The sequence below is a fragment of the Thunnus thynnus genome, chromosome 22 (assembly GCF_963924715.1).
Source record: "Thunnus thynnus chromosome 22, fThuThy2.1, whole genome shotgun sequence".
Taxonomy (NCBI): Eukaryota; Metazoa; Chordata; class Actinopteri; order Scombriformes; family Scombridae; genus Thunnus; species Thunnus thynnus.
In genome coordinates this window covers 5,965,190-5,975,304 of record NC_089538.1, presented here as the reverse complement: position 1 = coordinate 5,975,304, position 10,115 = coordinate 5,965,190, and the positions used below count along the sequence as shown (strand labels likewise).

At 37.8% G+C, this 10,115-nt stretch overlaps 2 long non-coding RNA genes across 2 annotated transcripts; both read left to right on the top strand.

Annotated features, from left to right (window-relative positions):
- Positions 1-2,221, top strand: LOC137174814 (uncharacterized). The gene is made up of 4 exons (XR_010925474.1): positions 1-510; positions 739-1,080; positions 1,263-1,738; positions 1,857-2,221. It is a non-coding gene; the product is annotated as an uncharacterized lncRNA (long non-coding RNA).
- Positions 2,222-8,724: 6,503 nt separating this feature from the next.
- On the top strand, positions 8,725-10,115 carry LOC137174919 (uncharacterized). The gene is made up of 3 exons (XR_010925501.1): positions 8,725-8,903; positions 9,088-9,119; positions 9,553-10,115. It is a non-coding gene; the product is annotated as an uncharacterized lncRNA (long non-coding RNA).

The following is a 10,115-nucleotide window of genomic DNA, read 5'->3' as shown; positions in this document are numbered from 1 at the left end:
TCTTGTTGAAATAAATAAATGAAAATAAATGGTTAAATCTGACCTGAGTGTGCTGACTGAACTGAGTCAAGCATGATGGAAATCAACAGGAGACCACGAGCGTTTGAGACCACCTCTGTACTGAGACAAAAATATCCTTTGTTGTGCAGGTAAAGCTGCATTTAGTTCTCTTGTGATTATATGGTCATTAATATATGGTGGTAAATAATCACTGCTTCTACACAAATGTCTCCAACTGCAACCTCTGATATGACCAACATATTGTATAACATGGTCTGAAGAATAACTTGAGGGTAACATTCTGCATCAACACTTATTTTCCTGAAAGCATTTATGATGTCAGCTTGAGCAACAAGACAAGTAACTAAAAAAAGAAAAAAAACACCCCGCCTCTTTATGTTGAGAGCAGCCTTACTGGGGCACAGTTCAGTTGCGGACAGTTCAGTGCAACATTCATATGCAAAATGATGAAGTTTACCTTGCAAAGAGCTTTAATTCTCTGCAGCATCAGTAAGTACTGGCACTGAACTACTCTCAACTGTATTTACAACTTTGGTAACTCTAACCAACCAGAATTGAAACTATCCACTAATTACAAAATATATACAAATTAATTGTTTATGTTCCTTTTGTTTTATAGAAAACAAATTGTTTGTTTTCTCTGCTTTTTGATTTAACATTTATTATAAGTCAAACTTTCTCTGATTAAAAATCTCTTCTTGTCTCTGTGTGTTTCAGGCTGGATCTCTGTCTCAGTGTCTGAGTCTCAGATCGTGGAGGTTCAGCCTGGTGAAGAAGTCACACTGCAGTGCCCCAGTATGACCAAATATGATTCTCTGGTTTTCTGGTTCAGACTGGTCAACAGAACTAAGATAAGCTGTATCTCTGTTATGTACACCACTGATAATACTGCTAAATATTGTGATGGATTTCAAAATGGAGCATTTGAAATGAGATCCAGCATCTCTACTGTTTATCTCGAAATCAAACAAGTGGATTCATCAGACTCCGGACTGTATTTCTGTGGATTCCACACAAGTGGACGTGTACTTTTCAGTGAGATACATTTAAAAGTTAAAGGTAAGATTAATGTTAAGTCTTGTATTTTGTTTGGTCATTTATGTTTATATTGTTAATATATTTCATAATTATTATCTAATATCTACATATGCAACAAAGTGACAGTTTAAACATTACCAAACAATGATTGTGATGCAAATCTCTCAAAATCAAGACTAAATGTATCTTCATTTCATTAAAAGGCAGTGATGATGGATCACATGATGACGTGGACGACACATCTAAAAGTAAGATTTGCAGATGTAGAAATGCAGATTGTCAAACATTTGAAAATGAAACATCTCTGCTTGATTTGTTTTTCATCTCAAGTCACTTCTGGTAGTAATTTAGTCTGATTTAATGATCTTTCTTGTAGAATGTGAGTGTGAGTCTGATGGAACAACAAAGTTGACGAGTGTGATCCTGGCTGGTCTGACTGTTTTCCTTGTAATGGTCATCATTGGTCTGCTGGTTAAAGTCAGGAAACTTAAGACAGGTACTTTATGAGAATTACTCAAACTAAACACTTATGGAAATGTTCAATAGTGTCAGTATGATGAAAAAATAGAACATTTCTTGTAGCCAAAATGTGATGACAGCAAACTTTCTATTAACTGATCAGATGTATTGTCTCTGTCACTCAGCTGCCACTGAAGGACAGAATTCACTAGTGAACAAGGTAAATCCACTTTTGTGTTTGATCATTTCAAAGGTTGTAGAATCATCACGAGTCAATAGTGTTTTTCTCACAAACTCAGCTATTTGACATGTAGAACTGCATGTACTTTTATTTACAGAATCTGGACTCTGATCAGCTGAAGGACACAGCACTGACTTTGTATTCAACAACAATAAGAAGCAGGAGGCCTGCATCACAGAGAGAAGTGGACACTCATGTTATTTATGCTGCCAGCAGACAGACAAGAAGAAACAACAGCAACAGCTCAGAGTGAAACTAATGCTTCATTAATCTGCTGCTGGAGTATTGTGAGGGTAGCGATACACACCATCAACTTATCCAAAAATGATGTCAAATCATCTAAACAAGTTTGATTCATACAAAATTGTGTTGTGTGTTGTTGAGTTAAGCACCTGATGAAAATCATTTTTAATTCTTTAATGTATTGTTTGTGTGTGTTTTGTTATTTGCGCAAATAAATAAAGTGAGCTAAATGTTTTCATTCTCATCTCTCTCAAAGTCTCTTTCTTGATTATTTTATCTGCCTCAGATGGAGATCTGACAGCAAAACAATATGATTGGTGTTTGAGGGAGGAGGAGCCAGTAAGGACATTGATGACTGTCCACATTCTCTTATAGAGAGAGTTAGATGCAACAGTGGAGGAGTGAGTGGTAGTCTTGTTATAATGCATTAACATTAGGATCAAAATCACAATGGCAGGAAACAGGAGAATATTAACATTAATAAGAAAATCCCTCCATGACTCAACATCTCATAACAGGAGCAGAAAACAGTTCTAGTTATCAATAACAAATGACAACTTGAATGATACATAGTTATGACCAACTTTTAATTCCTTTTTCTCATCTTTCTGTTGGTATTTGAGCAATAATGCACTACTAAAGTGTGATACAATGATAAAGGCAAACAGAGGAAATTAGAAGTAAATACATGTCTTTATGAGCCTGTGTCAAATAAAGGCCTGGTAACAGCACGCAGGGTGTGAGGTCAGGACTATATAAAAACGTAGTGACCAGATTACATCACTGTGTTCTTTATGTGCTTCAGTGTTTCCGCTGCTTCTCCGTGTCTCTCCTCTGCTGTGTGTTGTGTGTTGCTCCTCTGCTGTCTGTGTGTCTGTTTGAGCGACACACACACATGTAGAGCAGAGAGGCCAAAGCAGACAGGATGAAGCTGCACTTTGGCTGCATACGCACAAAATCTGGCAGTGTGGCACCTTCCTGCAGGGTTGTGCGGGGGGGTGCAGGCGTGTTTATTTGTGCTTAAGAACGTAACCGCCGTGAAACAATCAGAAAGTAACGTTTTATCTCTCTGATTCACAGCTTTGTTCTCGCTACCGCTGCTCCTTCACTTCATTTGCTCTCTGCCTTGCTTGACCACTGCTGCTCTCTCTCTCTCAATTGTTGAGCTGGGGAGGAGGAGCCAACTTTGAATACTGTGTTTACAAACACCAACCAACAAATCCTGCATAGTATGCTTTTAAACTTATGAATGATGTAAAGTGTAATTTAGCTGCTGACAGATATGTGAAACCAACATGTGGCCTATTTAAACAATCAAACAGCCAAATTATGATCATGATGAAATACTGTCTAAAAATTGTGAATAACATCTGAAGAATGTTGCCATAATCATCTTTAAAGACAGTGGTTCACCTCATGACAACATGAAAGATCAGCTAAAACTTTCTTCCTGCCCCTCATTAAAATGTACATCTTCTTGTTAATGACACGTTTTGTTGACTCTTTATTTTTCCCTTCACTTGTCAAAAATCTTTTTTATTATTATCTATTGTCTTGTCCTTTGGACACTGATGACTACACAGAGTATAGAGAGAGTTGAAGTCTTTCACAGTGGAGACAGCACAGTGTGGTCTGAACACATCATGATGCTTCTGAACTCACAAATCTGTGAGAAAGTCTAAAAAGAAAAAGTGAACACTGGCCTCGTTGCTTTGGTCATGAGGATAAAACACAATCTGCAGCTGTATTTGTACAGATGTTTTGGAGAAACAAAGTGTAGAAATAACCATCAGACAACAAACAGCAACAGTAAAGTCTAAACCACAGGGAGACTGGTTTTCACCCATAACCACAAAAACCAAAGGCCTTGCTGTTTTTAAAGTAATTATTATTCAAGTAAAGTAATAAGTAATTACTATTGTGCAACAAATGATTCCAAAACATTTAGGTCATCACATTCCTATGACATTAATCCCATTGGAAAGCACTGGAATAAACATAACATCCAAGCACAACATTCATCCACTCATCAAGTATGACAGTGGAACACTACAGGTTTGTAGCTAAATCACAGTCACAATGTGTGTCAGCTGGTTTAAGGGCCACAAGCTTTTATTATGATCCTGTCTTAACGAGAGCAAATATTCTCATCAGTCGGCAATAATGTCCTAACCTGACGTACCACATGGTTTGTTACAAGAGCCATCTGAGAAGTCGTCCTTGGAAACTGTTTGGAAAAGGGCAGGCACTTTCTAACCATACTTGGCAGGTGATTGGATGAACCAACTATCACCGTCTATCAGCATCTTACCTTGCGAGGCAGCTGGATCTGCAAGATCACAAGATCACACGTGAACACTCATTGGACACTGATTAGTCTGAACTGCTGGTGGTTCAGACACAAGCGCATAACTTGAAGCCTGATAAGATGGATACTCGCTTGATTTCAAGATCTCGCGAATCCAGCTGCCTCACAAGGTAAATAATGTTAATAAATAACAATGTAATGTAATAAATATTAGGATGCTACTTCATAACAATGATCCTTGTCCATCTTTACTAGCTGGCTGAGTTTGAGTTTGAGATTTGGATTTTGTTATAGACGTAGAGATGTATGAATGTCATGTAAACACAGAAAGTGTAAAATTTAACATGATCATTAACATCAATGGTCTACTAATGATTTTCACTCACACACTGTGCAAGCACGATAACATCCTACGTTACCATGGAATTGTTTTGAGTCATCCTCCCTCTCCTCATTCATCAAAGGACATCTATGTGAAAGGTGTGTTATAAGAGTAGTGTAGCTGCTTTAAGGAATAGGGCAGCGCATAATGTGGCAGCATAGTGAATGTGTAGTTGAGCGAGTGGCAGAAAAGTGAGAGTGAATGTGAGTGGAGCAGAAGAAAAGGTTAGCAGTAAGTTGTCAATCTGGCAGTAAATGTACAGTTCAGGCTACAGTGTGTCAGCTCATAAATGTTGCAGCTTTTTTAAGACCAAGAAAGGCCCTGAAGTTAGGGACAGTAGGTTAGCCTAACCTGACCAGGCTCACTTAAGGTGAACTGTCCTTTAAGGTGGATCAGCTATTCTCATTTTAGTGTCAATCTCAGTCGCTCTTACACAGGGAATGGAGAACGAAGAAATGTCTGGCCCACCTCCCACTGTCTTATTCAATGCATCTTTGTTCATTATGTCGTATATAATTTGGGTTGAAGATTATTTATTATTAAATCACATTGTCTGAAAAATAACTTTGTCTCGTTCTCATTGAGGCCAAACATCTGCATCAAGATGCTTTTCCTGAGAGCATTAATGTCAGTTTGAGGAACAGGACAAGAAACAAGAAAACAGCCCGCCTCTTTATGTTGAGATCAACCTTCCTGGGTCACACATCAAGTACGGACATTGCAGAGCATCAGTCATACGCACCATGAAGACCTTTACCTTGATAACTGCTTTAAGTCTCTGCAGCATTAGTGAATATTGGCTTTGAATTAGAATACAAATGTTGTTATTCTATGTTTAGCCGACACGACTGATATTCATTAAGAGGTATCGTTTATCTTCCTGTCAAGCAAAAAGCAAAAAGAAAGATGGTGGAGCCAAATGTAGTGTATGCTGCCACCAGATAAACTCAGGAAACAACTGGAACTGATGCTTCATCATATTAATCTGCTTTGGGGCTTCTTTGTGTTGTTGTTGCTGAGAGGAATAACATCTCTTGCCAACAAAAAAATCTCATTTTGCAATAAAGATCATTTTCAATCACTGTCCTACTGCAGAGCTTTAATTCTCAGCATTTTCTTTCTCACAGTCAAAGTTTATTTTGTAAAAACATATGATTTGTGTTTGATGGAGGAGGAGCCAGTGAGAACACTGATGATTGTCCAGATTCTCTTATAGTGAGTGTTATATTGAGGTCGGATGAGTGAGTGAAGTGCACATGACTTCTTTGACAGGAAGAGACAGCTCAGTGTGGTCTGAGCACCACTGAGGTGAGAACCATGTGGCCTGTTAGATCAAAGCTTTCTAAAAACAAATTTAGAGAAAAGTCAGAGTCTCTGAAGTTGTATAGAGGTTTTGGAAACACATACAGTTAAACAATGTCAAAACTGAATATTTTACTGTGATATTTTACCATGTGAGTGATAAGTGTACATGTAATAAAATAGCATCATGTGAGCTGTAAATCAGCCTTCAACTGTGTCACTGCTCCCCTTGTCATGAGTCACATTTCACACTTGAAACACAGATCTTCATCTGAAAGCATATGAACGGTGTTTAATGGAGGAGGAGTCAGGTCTCTGACCCTCTAACATGCTCCATGGGTTTAACTTCTCACGCTAGCATATACATCCACTAACATTCAGTTTTAAGAGGAAAATTCTTTTCAGAACTACTGTAAAAACTCATCATGATGAGATAAGTAGTTATGGATGACTTCATGTTTTGGGTCACACTTTGGCCAGAGTCCAAGATATCTGCCAGCATGCCAGCACTACAAAGTCCCGTTTTCTTGAACCATACTGGTAGCCTCACCCTGGTTAATCCATATAAGTAGGATACAAAAGCACAGGAACTAGCACTATCAAAGCATGGTCCATCTTCAGCCGGCTACTCATGGCATAGGACCTAAAAAGGTCAAAATACAGAGTCTAGGTCTAGACCCTGGCATAGTACAGGCAATTCAGGGTGCAAAGAAATCCTCCACCATCACAGTCTATAAGGCTAATTAGCTCATTTTCAGAGTGGTGGGCCCACAATGGCAGCATGAACTTCCTTAACCACCAGTCTCAGTTCAGGGATGCCCTGCTGTGAATACTGTATGTATGAATATGTTGGTAACAGATCTTTTACTGTCACTTATGTAAGCATGCCATACTGTACTAGTGGAAAACAGTTACTTTTTGTACATAGAAGTAAAAATCTGTAAAACAATCAAAGGAGTTTAGCGTTAGTTAAGGCAGGCATGGAAGTAAGTTATAGTCACATGTCTCATGTCTGTCCAATCATACATGTCCATGATCTATTCCATCCACTTACGCTGTCCTTATAAACTCGGAGGTGCTCATTCATTCAGCTTGCCATAATGCTCACTATGCTCCTCACTCCTGCATTACCTCCTGACTGTAATTCATCTCACTCCACCTCCCCAGCCTCCTCCTGTATGAGCATCCAGCTGTTGTGAACATGAATATTCAATCATACATGTTCATTTTCTTCAATCATTGTGTATGTAAAGCTCTGCCGGGGGCTTGTGAGCTCAGGGTCAGTCTGTGTCAACTTGCTCAGATTATTCCAGAGCATCACATGAGCAGAGCTTCACCACCAATCAAAAATGCATGTCTTGTTGAAATAAATAAATGAAAATAAATGGTTAAATCTGACCTGAGTGTGCTGACTGAACTGAGTCAAGCATGATGGAAATCAACAGGAGACCACGAGCGTTTGAGACCACCTCTGTACTGAGACAAAAATATCCTTTGTTGTGCAGGTAAAGCTGCATTTAGTTCTCTTGTGATTATATGGTCATTAATATATGGTGGTAAATAATCACTGCTTCTACACAAATGTCTGCAACTGCAACCTCTGATATGACCAACATATTGTATAACATGGTCTGAAGAATAACTTGAGGGTAACATTCTGCATCAACACTTATTTTCCTGAAAGCATTTATGATGTCAGTTTGAGCAACAAGACAAGTAACTAAAAAAAGAAAAAAAACACCCCGCCTCTTTATGTTGAGAGCAGCCTTACTGGAGCACAGTTCAGTTGCGGACAGTTCAGTGCAACATTCATACTCAAAATGATGAAGTTTACCTTGCAAAGAGCTTTAATTCTCTGCAGCATCAGTAAGTACTGGCACTGAACTACTCTCAACTGTATTTACAACTTTGGTAACTCTAACCAACCAGAATTGAAACTATCCACTAATTACAAAATATATACAAATTAATTGTTTATGTTCCTTTTGTTTTATAGAAAACAAATTGTTTGTTTTCTCTGCTTTTTGATTTAACATTTATTATAAGTCAAACTTTCTCTGATTAAAAATCTCTTCTTGTCTGTGTGTGTTTCAGGCTGGATCTCTGTCTCAGTGTCTGAATCTCAGATCGTGGAGGTTCAGCCTGGTGAAGAAGTCACACTGCAGTGCCCCAGTATGACCAACTATAATTCTCTGGTTTTCTGGTTCAGACTGGTCAACAGAACCAAGATCAACTGTATCTCTGTTATGATCGGGTCTGACAGCAAAGATGAACTCTGTGATGGCTTTCAGAAGGGAAAATTTGAAATGAGCTCCAACATCTCTACTGTCTCTCTGAACATCAAACAAGTGGATTCATCAGACTCTGGACTGTATTTCTGTGCACTCTACACAAGTGCACGTCTACTTTTCATTGAGATACATTTAAAAGTTAAAGGTAAGATTAATATTAAGTCTTGTATTTTGTTTGGTCATTTATGTTTATATTGTTAATATATTTCATAATTATTATCTAATATCTACATATGCAACAAAGTGACAGTTGAAACATTACCAAACAATGATTGTGATGCAAATCTCTGAAAATCAAGACTAAATGTATCTTCATTTCATTAAAAGGCAGTGATGATGGATCACATGATGACGTGGACGACACGTCAAGTAAGATTTGCAGATGTAGAAATGCAGATTGTCAAACATTTGAAAATGAAACATCTTTGCTTGATTTGTTTTTCCATCTCAAGTCACTTCTGGTAGTAATTTAGTCTGATTTAATGATCTTTCTTGTAGAATGTGAGTGTGAGTCTGATGGAATAACAAAGTTGACAAGTGTGATCCTGGCTGGTCTGACTGTTTTCCTTGTAATGGTCATCATTGGTCTGCTGCTTAAAATCAGGAAACTTAAGACAGGTACTTTTTCAAAGTTACTGTGTGTGTCTTATAATTGGTTTTGTTGCTACTGGACATTCTTTTCAAGTGTTGACAATATGGAGGAAATATATGAAACGTCTTGCTTGAAAAATGTAATAACAGCAATATTTTAGAACAATGACTGTCAAATAACTGATCAGATGTAATTGTCTCTGTCACTTAGCTGAAGAAGAGCAGAATCCACAACCAAGTGAGGTGAATCCTACTTTTACATTTACTTTGATATATTGTATGACAGAGCAAGAAACAGCCAGACCTATTAGCTGAAATGATCTTGTTGCAGTATCACAGTTTATCTTGGCTGATGAGTAAGAAATAAGCAAAATAAGCAAGAAATTCAAATATAAAAATGCCAAAGATATGTGTCATTTAGAAACAGTGTCTTCTTTACATAATGTGTCCATCAGAGAGCACGAACAAGTTTATTTTTCAACTGTAAAATGTTTTCCTTCATACACATCTTCACTAAATGTCACAATCCTTTAAAAAAAATCAAGGCATCATTGTGTTCATGACAATTGGCCAAATATCAATATTGGTATCGGCCTCAAAGAACCAGTATCTATATTGTATTTTATTTCAATCTTGTCAAGTCACCACATTAAGACTGTAAATACTCTTTTTACAGAATCAGGCCTTTGATGAGCTGAACTACGCTGCAGTCACATTTCAAGCAAAAAGAAAAAGAAAGGTGGTGGAGCCAAATGTAGTGTATGCTGCCACCAGATAGACTCAGGAAACAACTGGAACTGATGCTTCATCATATTAATCTGCTTTGGGGCTTTTGTGTGTTGTTGTTGCTGAGAAGAATAACATCTCTTGCCAACAGAAAAATCTCATTTTGCAATAAAGATCATTTTCAATCACTTTCCTACTGCAGAGCTTTAATTCTCAGCATTTTCTTTCTCACAGTCAAAGTTTATTTTGTAAAAACATATGATTTGTGTTTGATGGAGGAGGAGCCAGTGAGAACACTGATGATTGTCCAGATTCTCTTATAGTGTTATATTGAGGTCGGATGAGTGAGTGAGGTGCACATGACTTCTTTGACAGGAAGAGACAGCTCAGTGTGGTCTGAGCACCACTGAGGTGAGAACCATGTGGCCTGTTAGATCAAAGCTTTCTAAAAAACAAATTTAGAGAAAAGTCAGAGTCTCTAAAGTTGTATAGAGGTTTTGGAAACACATACAG